This window comes from Xyrauchen texanus, chromosome 25 (assembly GCF_025860055.1).
Source record: "Xyrauchen texanus isolate HMW12.3.18 chromosome 25, RBS_HiC_50CHRs, whole genome shotgun sequence".
Classification (NCBI taxonomy): Eukaryota; Metazoa; Chordata; class Actinopteri; order Cypriniformes; family Catostomidae; genus Xyrauchen; species Xyrauchen texanus.
This window is the reverse complement of record NC_068300.1, coordinates 4,336,664-4,354,673: the sequence shown is the minus strand read 5'-3', so window position 1 is coordinate 4,354,673 and position 18,010 is coordinate 4,336,664. Positions and strand designations below refer to the sequence as shown.

Sequence of the window (18,010 nt, the reverse complement as noted above, 5' to 3'; positions counted from 1 at the left end):
GCGCTGTTACCAGCGTGTAACCTCTGTTAAACTGCATGAACCCCTGTTTGTTCGCTCTCACACACACACTGAAATTCACGGAGCGAGCAGCATCAGGCTGGTGTTTTCAAGTTCTCAGGCCTGTTTTTGTGTTATATTCATATAGTATTGGCGGTGTTCAGTGTTCATCTTGTTATATAATAATAAGTACTCCTAGTTTTTTGTTTGTTAGAAGGCAACTGTAACCAGATTACTGTTGGATTCGTATGGCAATAATTTGACTAGCTTCTTCCCTTTTTGATTATTTTGATTATTAATCAAAATACTCAATCTTCGGGGTAGAATTTTATGAGACTTGATCAGTCACTTAATATAATTTTTCTCTTGTCAAAGAGTGGTGCCCCGAGGATAGAATTTAACATGTTAAATTCTATTATTTAATTTAATTATGAATTAATAATTAATAAACCTTAATTAATAGTTATATCTGATAGTAAAACTGATCTAAACAACCTGTGCACCCTACATAAATTGGTGCTCCAGGTGAGGCCGTGATAATTGTTGGCTTTCTCCAATATTTTTGCAAATAACTAAACAATTTTTGTTAAGAGTAGCCAGAGGTTTTCCCTCTTGGCTTCACTTTTCTCAGGAAGTCCAAACTGCTAAGGCACAAGGCCGGTTGTGAATTATTGCAAGTGTTGTATTAGTGGTTGTTAGTTTGCTACTAATTCATTACTCCTTTTATTTGTTAGCAGTTCAAGAAACAGTTAATACTACAAAGAAGTTGCTCTTGAGTGACAGATAAGTGGTCCTCCCATGTGCATTCTTTCCCAAGGATAACACCTGGTGCATCAGTGTTTTCCACTGAGCAACAGGTGTCATCAATCTTCACCTTCAAAACTCTGCTCAAGCATTCACCATTTTTGAACTCGCAAAGAGTTCCTCTAGGGGTCCACTGGAAATCACCCTCTCACCTGCCTAACCAGTGAGATATGAATTCCCAGTTCCCATCAGCGTCCGGAGCTGAAGCTCCCTGGTCAAGTGAGGAAACCTCACTGTCCAACTGGGTCGCTGACCCCCTCCTTTTCCCTAGAGAAGTGAGGGAGGAGCTTAACAGCTACACACAATCCCAGTGTGATGCTGAAATGGCCGCTGTGGTTGATAGTGCAACCGATCCTAAAGGGAAGGTACCCACTATCCAGGAAGCAGTTGGCAAACTGTTCCTGCTCTACCACCACAAGGCCCAGTTGCAGATAGCAACCCTCAAGGGTGAGGTAAAGACACTTACCACCCATGGGAGTCAGCTTGATGCACGCAATCGTGACCTCCAGACCAGGAATACGATGCTGGAGGAGTGTGTAGAAAGACTCCAGTCAGCTGAAACAGATAGCTGAGAAGCCGCGGACAACCGAGACTGGCAGGAAAGCCGAGACACACAAGCTAAGGCTCAAGATTTGCTCCGCTACTCCACCTCTGACAAGAGTGGGGCAGAGAACTCTGAGACCAGCACTACGATGAAATACCCCACCACTGGTTCAGGTAGTATTTCAAAACTGTTGTCCCAACTCCCAGAGCGAGAGCGCATCCCTGTTTGGGACAGGAGTCCACCAAGTTTCGGGGGCAAGACCCCATTCCTGCAATCCTCCCCTCAGGCATCTGTCAGACCCCGCCCCAGCAGGGTGCCTCCCTCACCAGGAGGAAGTGGTCTCAACCAACGCCATGGCAATGGGGCAGGCACTGGTACTCATCTTCTGACGAGTCAGATGGACACCAGCGGGACAAAGCCACAGGTCTGCCCATGCACCAGCTTGACTCCTTTGCAAAGGACATAGAACGCTTCGACCCAGCAGGCCAAGATTTAAATGTCAACGATTACCTCAGGGAAATTGGACATTGTCTTGCCGACTTGCCTCATCGCGTGAGAAGTTGAAGCTCATCTGGAAAACAACTTCCAGAAGCGTCCACGCTTTCATTGAGACTCAACCGCCGTGCATTCGGGACAGTTACCCGAGGCTTTGTAGGGTTCTGAGCGAGGAGTACTCGCCATACACTGATGAAACATCAGCCTCCCTCAGTGCCATCCGCGTCGTGCATCCGACTGATAAACCATGATGTCAGAGTCCTGGACATCCAGTTTTCCGAGAGGGCAGACTTGGTGCTTGAGGGCTACGAATTGCCTCAACCCAGAGTTCGCAGCAAAGCAGCAGCCCCAAAACGCGTGCCCAACCACCCACAGGGGGGATGTAGGAACCAAGGGAATGACCACAAGGGTCACTCCCAAGGTTAGCAAGAGCCCAGAGAATGGAATCCCTTTCCAAAGTAAAGGAATGTTGTGTTTGAGAAAAACCCCAGACATCGGAATGGAAACAAAGGGAATCGTTTGGAGCCTTCCAAAGAGAGGGATCTGGAGCAGAAGGTCAGCCTCCTCCAGAAACAACTAGCGGATGTGATGAAGCACCTCAGTGCTTCTAGCCATCCCTGCACAAATGCAGGGAAATGCAGCCCTGAATACTTATATTTGTGAATCTACAGTGGATATAAAAAGTCTACACACCCCTGTTAAAATGCCAGGTTGTTGTGATGTAAAAGAATGAGACAAAGATAAATCATGTCAACTTTTTCCACCTTTATTGTGATCTATAATGTTAACAATTCAATTGAAAAACAAACTGAAATCTTTGAGGGGGAAAAATAAAAAACTCCAAATAACCTGGTTGCATAAGTGTGCACACCCTTAAACTAATACTTTGTTGTAGCACCTTTTGATTTTATTACAGCACTCAGTCTTTTTGGGTAGGTGTCTATTAGCATGGCACGTCTTGACGTGGCAATATTTTCCCACTCTTCTTTGCAAAAGTGCTCCAAATCTGTCGGATTGCGAGGACATCTCCTGTGCACAGCCCTCTTCAGAACACCCCACAGATGTTCAATTAGATTCAGGTCTGGGCTCTTCTTGTGAAGCCATGCTTTTGTGGATTTGGATGTGTGCTTTGGGTCATTGTCGTGCTGAAAGGTGAACTTCCTCTTCATCTTCAGCTTTCTAACAGACGCCTGAAGGTTTTGTGTCAAAATTGCCTGATATTTGGAACTGTTCATTATTCCCTCCACCCTGACTAAGGCCCCGGTTCCAGCTGAAAACAAAAACAGCCCCAAAACATGATGCTGCCACCACCATGCTTCACTGTGGGTATGGTGTTCTTTGGGTGATGTGCAGTGTTGTTTTTGCGCCAAACATACCTTTTGGAATTATGGCCAAAACGTTCAACTTTGGTCTGATGAAACCATAACACATTTTCCCACTTACTTTTGGGAGACTTGATGTTTGTTTTTGCAAACTTCAGCCAGGCTTGGATGTTTTTCTTTGTAAGAAAAGGCTTCCGTCTTGCCACCCTACCCCATAGCCCATTCATATGAAGAATACTGGAGATTGTTGTCACATGTAGCACACAGCCAGTACTTGACAGAAGTTCCTGCAGTTCCTTTAATGTTTCTGTAAGCCTCTTGGAAGCCTCTCTGACCAGTTTTCTTCTCATCTTTTCATAAATTTTGGAGGGTTGTCCAGTTCTTGGTAATGTCTCTGTTGTGCCATATTTTCTCCACTTGATGATGACTGTCTTCATTGTGTTCCATGGTATATCTAATGCTTTGGAAATCTTTTGTACCCTTCTCCTGACTGATATCTTTCGACAATGAAATCCCTCTGATGCTTTGGAAGCTCTCTGCGGACCATGGCTTTTGCTCTGAGATGCAACTAAGAAAATGTCAGGAAAATCCTACTAGAACAGCTGAACTTTATATGTGATTAATCAGAGCACTTTAAATGATGGCAGGTGTGTAATGACTTCTATTTAACATGAGTTTGAATGTGATTGGTTAATTCTGAACACAGCCACATCCCCAGTTATAAGAGGGTGTGCACACTTATGCAACTAGATCATTGTAAGAATTTTCATTTTTCCCCCACAAAGATTTCAGTTTGTTTTTCAATTGAATTGTTCACATTATATATAGGTCACATTAAAAGTGGAAAAATCATCACAAAAACCTGGCATTTTAACTGGGGTGTGTAGACTTTTTATATCCACTGTACATCTTGGAATGAGTCTCAAAAGTTATCTTGACATCAGCCGTCTCCTTGGCAGTCATGATTTCAAGCTCAATTACACCTCCTAGCACTAGAGTTGTTGCGGTTGCACATTTTTAACTACATTTAGTGAAGCGTTGTATAGTGGTTTGGGGGCAGTGGAGGGGATGCATGCAAATTACATATTCATTATGAATCAAACTTTAAAAGTTACATTATTGAACACGGAATGGTTTCCAAAATTGGTCAAATGGGGTTCAGTTATTGTTTGTGCCCAACCAGAAATAATGAGCTTGAGACTCCACTGAAAACAAGGCCATATCCACAGGTGATACCATGGAGGACTCCTAATTTCTGTGGTTAGATTGATATAGTCTTTTAAAAAAAAGTTAATAAATAAACTTTATTATTTCGTATAATAAAAACTAAACTAAAAGTCTAAGCACATTTAAAATCATTTAACTACAACTTTTACAATTGTTGTAAAAATGATGTCTTATACAGTATATTCACTCTAATAGATTTAATATTAATCGATTCAAGTTACCAGTTAGTGTTACTGCAGTTGAGTAAGGATGAATATGTGTATTTTAAAAAGCTTTGTAATTGATGTTTGTCTCCTCTTTACCTCATCAGTGCTCTTTAAAGTGTATAAAACATTGAATATGAGATTAATAAAAAAAAAAATAGCTTTGGAAGTGGCTCAACTTTCACAGAGTTTTCAATGCAGGAAAAACCCTGAAAACGTCACCTGCCAAAGTGGCTAGTAAGTGTGAAAGAAATTCCCGCTACTGCTGATTTCTAGGGTGGGCGGGTGTTAGTCCAAACCCCTGTTGCCTATAATAATTAAATGCAGTTATTAGGTGGAATAAATATTATAAATAAATCCTGCTTGCACAGCAAACATCACAAATTAATACTGGACATGTGTTGTGTTCTGACATTGAATTAAACTATTCATTTCTTTTTATGTTTCCCCCTCTTAATGATTTTTTTTTACTGTGTTTATTGTAGAGCTGATGGAAGTGAAAGAGCAATGTCAAGAACAGAATGAAGTGGAGGAGAAACTTCAGTGTCAGAAACATCATGATTTTACAACTGGAGAAAAATCTTTGAGTTCTTCAGAGACTAAGAAGAATTTATCACCAGAAAAGGATAAAAGAAGAGCAGCCAAAAATACTTTCACATGTTCACAGTGTGGAAAGTGTTTCACAAATAAAAGCCAGCTTAATAAACACATGAAAGTTCATACTGGAGAGAAACCGTACACGTGCCATCAGTGTGGAAATAGTTTCTCAAATATAGTTTGTCTCAAAGGTCATCTCTATTGTCACTCTGGAGAGAGATTATTTGAATGTGACAAGTGTGGTAAAACATTTGTTTTGAATTCAAGCCTAAGAAAACATCTGAAAACTCACACAGATGAGAATACCGTTGTGGGGGTTCATATGTGCTTTGAATGTGGGAAGACCTTTATTACAGCCAGCCTCTTGAAACAGCACCAAAGAATTCATACTGGAGAAAAACCTTACAAGTGCTCACACTGTGAAAAGAGTTTAACTCACAAGACCTGAAAACACAAAAGGGAATTCACACTGAAGAAAAACCTTATAAGTGCTCACACTTTGAAAAGAGTTTCACTCAGTCACAAAACCTGAAAACACACAAGAGAATCCATACTGGAGAAAAACCTTACAAGTGCTCACACTGTGAAAAGAGTTTCACTCAGTCACAAGACCTGAAAACACATGAGCGAATCCATACTGGAGAAAAACCTTACAAGTGCTCACACTGTGAAAAGAGTTTCACTCAGTCAAAAGACCTGAAAAAACACGAGATAATTCATACTGGAGAAAGACCTTACAAGTGCTCACACTGTGAAAAGAGTTTCACTCGGTCACAAAACCTAAAAAAAACATGAGAGAATCCATACTGGAGAAAAACCTTACAAGTGCTCACACTGTGGAAAGAGTTTCACTGAGTCTCGAAACCTGAAAACACATGAGAGAATTCACACTGGAGAAAAACCTTAAAAGGGCTCACACTGTGAAAAGAGTTTCACTTGGTTACATTGCTTGAAAAAATAAACACAAGAGAATCTATACTGGAGGGAAATCATACCAATGCTTTTATGTGGGAAAAGTTTCAGGGCAGCAAGTAATCTACAGAGACATGTAAAATTAATTGTCCAAGTAGATACATTGAGAAACAATCATCTTTAAGTCCAACAAGATCAGTCTTTTTAAACCAATCTTTTAAGTGAACTAATCATTCTCGTTCACTTCCATACACTGACTTAGACTTCATGTTCATTGACTTGACTCCCTTTCAAAGCCAATGAGCTCTAGTTTGATGCGCAAGAATGGTTTGGTGATTTTTCAGGCCTGTAAAGACTGACTGCAAGCAAATAGGATTCGAGTGTGGGAGCAATTATTGGTGTCACTGGCTGAACAAAAATACAGTTGAATCAGTTGTGTCGGTTGTTTGAGTCTGATTGAAAAACAGTATGTATTATTTGTATTGAACCAAGAGGTCAGTGTGTTACATTTTTAACTTCTATTGGTCATGTGTCCTCTCATCATGCAGATTCTCCAAAAGTGTTCACCAAAGTAAACTTTCTATATGCAGTGTAGTATGACGTTTCTTCACATGAGGTTTGCATTATTGATTGAGTACATATCAAATCAGTGTTCAAAACAATATTTTTGCCTTATGCCAACTCACTATGGTAAGCCTACATAAAGAATAAGTATTTTTAGCATTCGTGTCGGATTTGGTATGGAATCACAAGCTTATGTCAGTCATCCTTGCGCCATGACCGTAAACCCAGAAAAGAAGTACGTCTCGGGTTACTTAACTGTAACCCCTGTTCCCTGATAAAAGCGGAACGAGATGCTGTGCTGATTTAGCACTTTGGGAACAACTTTAGGTGTGACCAGCTGTTAATATGTGTGCAACACATCAATATAATTGACTAGAATTTACAGCCTCTGTTGGTGACATCATTGGATGCACCTGTAGCAGGGCTATAAATAGATGCATCATAGGTGCATCGTCAGGTATTTTGTCTGAAGAGCAGTCCTGGGGCATGCCAGTGCGGCAGTGAAGCACAGCATCTCATTCTGCTTTTATCAGGGAACATGGGTTACAGTTAAGTAACCCAAGATGTTCCCTGTCAAAAAGCTACACTTTGATGCTGCGCTGATTTAGCACTTTGGGAACAAGAATACCCACGCCGCCGCACTGTGGATATCCGGACCACTTACGGTTGTGTAGTTGTTTTCACAAGAGGGCGAGAGGTCTCAGACATGAGCTTGTGCTGTAGACACAAGGACATAAGAGCCCGGAGTGGCATGAACATCCAAACTATGAATCCTACGAATGTATGCGGAGAGGACCAGCCTGCTGCATTACAAAAATGTTGCAGAGGGACACCTCTAGCCAAGGCTTTAGAGGAGGCGACACCTCTGGTAGAGTGAGCTCTGATCCCTACTGGCGAAGCTTGACTGCGCGCGTCGTAGGCCAGGGCAATAGCATCCCTCATCCAATGCGACATTGTCTGCTTGTTTGCGGCCGCCCCTTGTTGCGGCCCCCATGGCAAACGGATAGTTGCCCTGACTTACACCACTGGCTAGTGCAGTGGACATAAGTCTGAAGGGCACAGACTGGATACAGTCCGTGAAGTCTTTCCTGCTCCGGCATTGTAAACGGCGGGGAGCAGAAGGCTTCAAGAGTGACTGGATGTATGGTCGAGAGGAAACCTTAGGCAGGTAGTCAGGATGAGGGTGCAGTATTGCTTTTAGCCATTGGGCAAAATCGAAGCAGGCTGGCAAGACAGACAGAGCCTGCAGATCCCCAATTCTTTTTAGAGAAGAAATTGCCATAAGAACAACCACCTTGAGAGTCAGAAGTTTCTCAGACGCTGACTCTAGAGGTTCAAAGGGGGTCTCAACCAGACCCTCAGGACTATTGCTAAGTTCCATGAATGGATCCTTGTCCTAGCAGGAGGTCTCAATTGCATGGCTCCATGGCCAAAGTGAGTGAGCAGAGGATGTCTCCCCAATGGCATCCCGTCAGTCAAGGCATGGCAAGCCATTAGAGCGGCCACGTAAACCTTGAGAGTGGTTGAGGCACGTGCCTGCAGATAATTTTTCTGCTGATAGTCAGAACTGAAGCAATCTGGCAGTTAACTGGATCTGCATTATGTGCACTACACCATCCTTCAAAGACACCCCATTTATTGGCATAACTTCTAATAGAGGGAGCCTTAGCGCTCAGAATGGTCTCGATAGCTTCAGGTGAAAGCCCAGTGTCCCTCAGTTGGTACCCTTCAGGGGCCAAACATGAAGGTTCCACAGTTCGGGCCAGGGGTGGGGTATCGCCCCCTATGCCTGAGACAGAAGGTCTCTCCTGTCCAGAATCGGCCAGAGCAATCCGTCGAGGAGATACATTATCTCAGAGAACCATACCCTGTTCGGAGGACGGTGAATTAATTTAATTCTGTAGCCTTTTTCTACTGGTCTTAGGACCCACATAGAAACACCTGGCAGTAGTTTCCACACTTTATCTCCAGAGGTGCCAGGAATGGAGCGGTTTCATGGGGGTATCGGGAGGGTACAGGTTGTTTCACGTGACCCGTCCCAAGGGGGGACTACCCCCACAAGGCTTTTCTTTTTAACAATAACTGCCCTGTGGTCTTGCTTTGGAGGCTGGTGAGGGTGACAAACCAGCCCCCAGTCTTTACGAGGGGGAGCATGATTCACCACTCGTTGTTTTTGAGCCTCCCGTCTAGAAGGGGCAGGGCTGGGTGGCCGACGGCCCCTCCCCCTGAGTGCGGTGAGGAAGGAATTGCACGAAGGCTGCCTCGTGGCTTTTTGCCTCCTTGAACCTGGTGATAACTACATTCATAGCATCACCAGATAAGCCAGAAGGTGAAACCGGGGCATCGAGAAGGAAAAGTTTGTCCTTATCATTGATGCTTGACAGGTTGAGCCATAAGTGTCTCTCCATGGTGACTAAAGCAGACATAGTTCGGCCAATGGCGCGAGCCGTCTGTTTGGTCATGCGGAGAGACAGATCCATGGCTCAATGAACCTCAGAGAAAGCCTCTTCGTCGACCGTGGTGTCCGCACTCATGTCCTTCAACAGATCAGCCTGGTACGCCTGCAACACTGCCATAGTGTGCAGGGCAGCACCAGCCTGACCTGCTGCCTGATAAGCCTTCCCCACAAGCGTGGAAGTGGTCCTGCATGGCTTTGTGGGGAGAGTGGTTCTCTAGTGATGATGCCGAGCCAGGCGAGAGATAACCCACAAGTGTCACTTCTACCGGCGGCATCACCGAATACCCCCGTGCCTCGGCACCCACGATAGCCTAATATGTCGACATCGAGGGCACGAAGACACGAGAAGTATAAGGTTTCCTCCATGAATGAGAAAGCTTGTCATGGAGGTCATCAAAGAAGGGAAGGGACTGATGAGGTGTTCCTCTGTCTTGACCACCAGAAAGAAGTTTGTCCTCCAGTCTGGAGCGTTTGGGGGTCTCTTGTTCGCGTGGCCAGTCTAATTGAAGCCTGGCCACCGCACAAGTAATCGCCTCGAGTAATTCCTCCGTTGATTTATTATCATGCATGGAATGCTCAGAGGTGGGAAGCATGAAGTTCGCAGACTCAAGAGATTCATGGTCCCCCTCATGAACCGAAGAGACACCGGAGCACGCTTCAGGATCACGAGAGGGACCGGCTGGATCTGTGGAGAGAGTGAGGGATAGGGACAGACCCCTCTCGCTCCTCAGCCAGATCCATACGAGAGCTCCACGATGTAAAAGTGGGTGCTGTCTCTCGGAAGTAAGCAAGAAGAGTGTGAAGCATTTTGACTGAAAACAGATCGCAATGCGCGCACCCACCCTGCCCCAACGCAAGAGCAGCATGCTCTTCCCCCAAACAAACAAAACAAAACTGGTGTGTGTCCCTCTCAGCCATAGAGCGTAAACATGGGAACACACACGCTTGCTTTGTTTATCAGTCTTTTTCTTTTTCTTCCATTTTTTTTAAAGAAAAGAGAAAGAGAAAATTTTCTGCACACTGCCTAACAATTCTAACTCCTAACAGAGGAAAGTAGAATGTTCTGACAGTCAAGAAGCACAACACACACAGAATGATTTGAAGACAAAAGATCTGACGATGCACCTGTGACGCATCTATTTATAGCCCTGCTACAGTTGCAGTTGTTCAGTACAGCATCGCAGCAGTCCAGTTGGACGTTTGTCTGTTAACTGTATGGCAAAGTTTTTACTTGCTAAAATTATTGGATATATTTTATGGTGGTGTTTTGAAGTTTATACTGCTTTTCATGCTTTCATGAATTGAACATTACTCATGCGTTTACTTCTTCCGATGTATTGACGATTTCCAGGGACAATTCCTGTAATAGGTTTACTGGCATTCATGACTTATGATAATTAAAAATATTGCTGTTGTTTGATGTCCTAAGTTGCTCAAGTTATCACTTTTCTTTGTCCTTTTAGCAGATAGTATGTTTAAAAACCACTAAAAGTAAAGTTTCTAGATGGTAGTTCCCTATGAATTGTATTAACATCTCAGGTTGTTTATAATGTACCGGTTTTATAGCACAGCAATATATTAATTGATTTGTTTAGTGTGTTACAATGAAACTATTATATTGCACATTTCTGCATATTATTTGAATGTTTAATAAAGTATATTTCATCCCCATCATTTTATGTTAGTTTTAAATGTTATTGTGTGCATTGCATAGATGTACTATTGTAATATTATGGTTTACTTCCATTATTGCCCGAGGCTGTACAATATTTTAAAATAATTATAAAAATGTAATCTAAAATCATGAGATGCATCTGTGCAGGAATACAGTTGATCCTGACTTGATCCTAATGATCTGAGAGGTCTGTTAGGTTTATATTCAACAAGCATATCTGCCAGTGTAAAGACCTGAGGACTGGAATAATAAGCTCTGGTTTTTTGGTCCAGGTCAGAATCCTGGCAGCAGCATTCTGAATGAGCTGCAACTGTCTAATGGTCTTTTGGGGGAGGCCGGTGAGAAGTCCATTGCTGTAGTCGAACCTACTTGTGATAAATGCTTGAACAAGTCTTGACTGGATACAAGACATTTAAGACATATAAGCTTTTTTATATGACTGTAGGCTGATTTAGTTATTACTTTGATTTGACTGTTAAAACTAAGGTTTAAACTAGATTGTCCAATGGCAATCACCTCAACATCACCAGAAGAAGAAAACTTCTTTCCTGTGACAGCAGAACTAAACAGTTCATACTGTATATAAACAGCAATGGTGTTGCTGTCTGCGTTGTTGTGTTCAGTCAAGAGCTGTTTTTGCATTGTCAGTGCTGCTAGTTTGCTACACAACATTTACACTTATTCATTTGGCAGACGCTTTTATCCAAAGCGACTTACAAAAGAGAAATACATCATAAGCAAATCATCTTAAGGAGGCAGTTGTATGAAAAGTGCTGCATTACAAAGTTTCACTAGCATCAGAATAGTAGTATTCACGACAGATTAAAGTGCAACAAGAATATATATAATTTATTATTTTTTTAATGAGTGACTGGTTCAGTGCTCATGGAAAAGATGTGTTTTTGGCTGTTTTTGGAAGACAGAATGAGTCAGCTTCACGGATTGAGTTGGGAAGGTTATTCCACCAACGTGGTACGATGAAACTGAAAGTCCCGGAAAGTGTTTTGGGTTCTCTTTGTGTTGGTACAACAATGAATCGTTCCTTAGCTGACCACAGGCTTCTGGTGGGAATGTAGCTCTGCAGAAATGACTTGAGGTGTGCTGGCGCAGACCCAGTGACTGTTCTCTATGCCAGCATCAGAGCCTTGAATTTGATACATGCATCAACAGGCAGCCAGTGAAGAGAGACAAGGTGTGGTGTAACATGCGCTCTCTTTGGTTCATTAAATTCCAGATGTTCTGCTGCATTCTGGATAATTTGCAGGGGTCTAATTGCGCATGCAGAATGGACTGCAGTGAGAGCATCGGCAGTGTCATCGGTGTGTCATCGGCATAAGAGAAACCATGTGCCTGAATGATGGGTCCCAGTGATGTGTATATAGAGAAGTGAAGTGGCCCAAGTACTGAGCCCTGAGGTACCCCATTAAGTAGCTGATGTAACTTGGACACTTCACCTCTCCAGGCTACCTTGAAGGACCTACCTGAGAGATAGGAATTAAAGCAGTCAAGCACAGTTACTGTGATGCCCAGAAAAGTGAGGTGGAGAGTAGTATCTGATGGTTGACTGTGTCAAGGGCTGAAGAAAGGTCCAGTAGAATCAGGACGGATTATCTGGATCCAGCTCTCACCTGTCTCAGCGACTCAGTGACAGAAAGCAGGGTAGTCTCGGTGGAGTGTCCACATTTGAATTGGATGTGGGATGAGAGAGACTGGTCTGTAGTGCTCTACTTGTGTGGGGTTAAGTGCAGGTTTTTTCAGCTGGGTTACTCAAGCCTGCTTAAATGTAGTAGGAAAAATGCCTATTAGTAGACATGTGTTAATTATGTGTGTTAGTGCAGGTAGGATGGATGGAGTGATGGCTTGGAAAAGTTGGGAATGAATGTGGTCAAGGGAACAGGTGGTGGGGTGGTTGAGGAGATTAGAAACCTCATTGTCAGTCAGAGGAGAGAACATGGAGACAGAAGAGCTGCATACACGAGGCGGGTGTTTGAGAGAGTGTGGTGCTGAGAATGTATCGCTGATGGCTTATTAGTAAAACATTTTAAAAAAATAAAAATAAGAGACTCTGAGACAGAAAATATCTTTCTGGATCAGAAATCAAAGGTTTCCACAGCTGCCAAGCAAAGAGCTTGTTGTCTCCTCTACCCTTATACTCTGTTGGACAGGGTTTCAGTGATACCCTGTGCCAGAAGGAGACTGGCTCCTCTCTGCACTGACCAATCTGTGTTCATGCTTCGTGCATGCCTCGGGCGCTGGGCAAGTTGAGAGTGGGGTCAGCTAGAGTACACACTCTTTATCACCAAGAAGAGTACAGAGCATGTTGTGGCTCTCATGCATCTGTGCAAAATCACTCTCAATGTCTTGGGGTTTTGATGCCAGAAGATAGACTTTATTATCAGAGATAGAAAAGCTGAGTCAGTCTGCAGAGTAACTCCAGCAACTGGGTTTCTTCCCGGTTATATATGATCTACCAAATCGTGATTAATACATTTCATACATGTCACTATTATCTATCATTTTGTTCTGTGACTCCAGTCTGTTTTTTTAAGAAATGGACAACAAGAATCTGTGGAGGGGCCTCACCACATATTTTCTCTAGTATCAAAACAGGAAAATCAATTTACCATATGTGAGCACATTCAATTACAGGCTTCTGCACAGACACACTCAGGAAGATACATGCTTGACCATCCAAAATAATTGTAGAATAAAATGGCTATATTTACATTGATTATACTTGATTAATTTATATTTAACTTGATACAAATATTGCACATTATATCCCCTTTGGGACTTAAGTCCCACCTTCACTGTCTTTAATCAGAGTGCAGTTTCATAATTCAGTCGCCTCAGTTATGCTATCTAGTGACTAAGCTATGTCACACAGCTTCACTACCAATAACCAGATTATGCACTCTGGTGGAGATTTCAGAACCAAACATCTTAATCCAAGTTTGATTAAGAATGGAGTAAAAGATTCTGTCTCCCTATACCTTCATTCAATGAATGAAACATATAAGCAAGTTATAAGCATGAGCGTGAAATTGGTTCAGCCTTGCCTGTGGTTGTCACAGTGATGTAGAGTATATCAAACATAAAAAAGTATATACATCATAATATTAAGAGTTCTTTTTTGTAGTGTAGATATCTTCAACCCAGATACTTTGTGCATCGTAGAGGGTCACCCTTTGGGGAGAGGTTGGGCTAGCACTTACACCCAGGGTGTGGCTCAACTTTATTCATCTTCTTCGTCATAATTTGAGGTACTTGAATCCTCAACCAATGTTTGTGAATCCCAATTTGGTTTATAAAGCCAATCCGGATAATATACACTTTGGTTACTGTGGCAGGGCGGAGGGCGGGACCGGTGTGTAGGATCACGATCCGGCACCGCCCTCCGACCTGCCACAGTTACCCTCTAAAATTACTTTCCAATTGTCTTGACATCTTAGGATTTCCATTTGTTTTACTTCAGCTTTGATAACTAGTGACCTCAATAAAGGAAGTACACAACAAAACAGTAGCCCTCCTATCATTATTGTAATTCCCCAAAACATTCCCAATTTAACAAACCATGCTCCTAACCCATGCTTCTTATCTCTTTCAGCATTTGCTTTAACTTTGGTTGTTAAGTTTTTAATTTAATCATGACATGATCTCCAGACATAACACATACTTTATCTGCCAATAACCAATTAATATTACCTATTTTGCCATGTCATTGTACTTGTTTGCTTGTATTCTACATGTACTTGTTCTCCTAATGCAGATAAAGCATACTCAATGTAATAAACAAATCTCTGTTGATTATAGTAAATATAATAATATCCATTCTGTGTTTTTATTTTGTGTTATCCAAATAAATATTGATTCAACCCTGCTTTGACTTAATCTCTAGCCTTAAATTCCTTAGGTATACCACTGGGTTGACCAATTTAATCTATATACACATTAGCATCTGTTTCAGAAGCTCTCTTAGTTCTATTCTCATCTTCCTTCATGAATTGTCCTAATTCCCTCTGTGCCATTGCAATTTTCTGGATCAGTTGTACTCTGACACATATTCCTTTCCATCCTAGTGGTAAGGAGTCCATAAGTTGTTCTTTTCCTCAAAATCAAAAGAAGTCTGCTACCACTATTGTCTGATGTAGGTAATGCTATAGTTTGATTTTCACATTCTTCTGGATATAATTTCATTCGCTTTCTTAATCCTTGTTCTTGAAGTACTGGGGCTCTTACAGGTACATTTGATTGCCAAGCATTTGTTTTGTCTAAGTACCAAATAGTAGCGCATCTTCCCTTGAATTCTCCCAAATCACGAGTTCCTTCTGGCTTACTCTGGCACTCATACTCTTGGCTATAATCTGTGTTGTTCCATTTTGGGATTTCTACGCTTCCTTCTTTTATTAATTTTTTTTTATTTTATATCCCAGTATATACACCAATCCCCCCAATGTGGTTTAAAAATGTATCCTTAAGGATAGAATTACCGAAAAAAGCCAAACACTCAGCTGAGCAGTAGGGTCTAAAATGTTTTTAGATGACAAATGTTTCTATTAAATTAGGCAATTTTTCTTACGTCTCTTGTTGTAAACATTGCCCATTCGTACCATTCATTATTTTGCGCTGTTTCCCATAAACCTAATTCGTTAATTTTCTCATTACTATTGATATCATTATCAATATTTCTATGTTTTTTTTTTATATATTTTGTTCTTCATTCAATTGTTGTTCTGTTGGAGTTATTATTGAGTTGTTACTGGGTCTGACCAAGGGCTGAAAAATCAATTGTTGGGAAGTCTGGTTGAAATTTTGAGTAGTGGTGTTAGCTGTAGCTTAAGCTTGTAGTAGAGAAGCTTTGGTGGTATTGATTGTGGCTTGAGGTTGTAGTATCGGATGCAGTAGGTATGGGATGATCATCAGACTTGCTATTGGACTTATTCCTTCCACTCTCTTGATTCTCTCTGCTTTGCTCAGCTCCTTGTACAGCTCTTTCTGAGCTTTTAACATTCTACACCCTTTCGTCCTGTGTCTCTGGTCTCTCCTCACTTTCTTCCATATTGTCTCTCTTCTTCTCTTTCCTTCCTTACTCTGGGAACTCTTGTGCAGTGGTTTTTATGATACCAGGTGGTGCTTTCTTCCACTTGGACTGCTGTTGGAGTAGCTGTCACCACTTTATAGGGTCCCCCTCTCTTGGGCTCATTCCACTTTCTCCTGAAAACCCTCAGATATATTTGGTCACCTGGGATGACTGTCAAGATATCTCTGTCTCCTCTTTGGGCTCCTTTCTCTTAGTAGTGATGAATATGCTAAAATGAGTACTTCATTCAAAAAAATTTAGCTTGTTCTATGTAAAGCAGTCAATGGAAAGGAGGAGGCGAGAACCGGCTTGTCAATATAAATTTATTTATCAATTTTAATGATAAGCTTAAAAGACAAAATACACACACACATGACGGACATGTCCGTAAACTATCTCTCTCTCCTGCACAATCCTCCGCAGTCAGCCTTTATCCCTCTCAGAGGCATAATTAGCCTGATAAGGACCGGGTGTGTAGAATCACGACCCGGCCCTGCCCTCCGCCCTCCACAGTCTAGTAACTCCATAATTTTGTGATGCATATAAATGGTTACTGGTACCCCATGATTAATGTAGATGCTTTCTTGTATGAGTAATATACTGCTGCATGGCCTTGTTGGTAACATGGTGGGTAACCTTGAGCTACGTTGTCCAGCTTAGTGCTATAGTAAGCTATGGGTTGTTTTTTTCGTACCACTGTAGGTCTCTTGCATCAGAACAGCTGATGCATAGCCATCAGTTCTGTTTGCCACATACAGGTGAAACGGTATGGTGTATTTGGGATTACAGAGGGCAGGTGCCCTTTGTAGCCCTTTCTTTATAGACTTATGCTAGCAACACATTTGTATTCCATGTTAGTGGAGTTCTTAAATTGTGCAGTCCTGCTTGTTTAATTTTTACTGAATACTCCTCTTTCCAATCAGAACTGAAGCCAGTCATTCCTAGGAAAGTCATCATCTGTCCTACTGTTTGTGGCAATGGTGTTTTACTTATGCCTTCTAATTGATCTGGGGCTATTGCTTTTGTGCCATATGAGATCAATCGTCCTAAATATTCACCCTGCGGCTGGCAATACTGTAGTTTTGTATTGGATGCCTTGTGACCTCCAGGAGCTAATGTATTATGTACTTTAATAGTATCTCTATCCTCTACTATATCACTGATTGATTGTAAGTCATGAATGAGGCACCATTCAGAGTTGTTTGCTTTGATCACAGGCAAAATTGGAGTATTACAGTAACTGTTTGTTTCCATTAACACTCCTGTTTTCACTAGCCCTTCAATAGTGTCTTTTATGCCTTTTTCAGCATCAGGCCGCAAAGGGTACTGCGATTTCGTTGGCAGGCATGCACCAGGCTTAAGTTACCAGTCCTACATCTGTCATGATGAGACCATAACTCAGTTGGTAGCTGATGCTCCACTTCCTTAAACAGTTTAGCATCAATAGTTTCTAACAATTTTTGTGTTGTTATCACGTGTTTCTAATTTTTTTTAAATTAATGACTACTTCCTGAGGAGTACCCATCAATATAGTCTCATACAAAATTTTGATATAATTTTTGTCAGCAGAATGAAAAATCTTTGGATTTACTGTTGGTTCCAAATGGCACGGTTTAGCCTTTTGGTTAAAGCCATGGCCGAAGAAGATAAGTAGAAGACTGGGGTTTTTTCAGTTTGAAAGTATGCTGCAAGGTATTATGGGAGCCCCAACAACTTTCCAAAGACTGATGGAGAAAGCCATTAGGGATATGAACCTACTTCAAGTGTTTGTGTACCTGGACGACTTGATAGTCTTCGGGATCTTGTTGGAGGAACATGAAGAAAGGTTCCTTAAAGTTTTAGATCTGCTGAAGGAGGCTGGGCTAAAGGTTTCCCTAAATAAATGTCAGTATTGCCAACACTGTGTTAAGTACGTTGGACACATTGGGAGGCTTGAGAGGCATAGCCCTGGGAGGCTCGAGAGGTGGAGCCCTGGGAGGCTTGTGAGGCGGAGCCATGGGAGGCTCGAGAGGCGCTGGCTCTGGGACGGTCGAGGCTACAGGCACTGGCTCTGGGACGGTCGAGACTACAGGCGCTGGCTCTGGGACGGTCCAGACTACAGGCGCTGGCTCTGGGATGGTCGAGGCTACTGG

The 18,010-nt window shown here is 42.2% G+C and overlaps 1 pseudogene; it reads left to right on the top strand.

Moving 5' to 3' along the window:
- Positions 1–2,032: 2,032 nt before the first annotated feature.
- On the top strand, positions 2,033–6,096 carry LOC127618939 (zinc finger protein 239-like; annotated as a pseudogene).
- Positions 6,097–18,010: the final 11,914 nt, after the last annotated feature.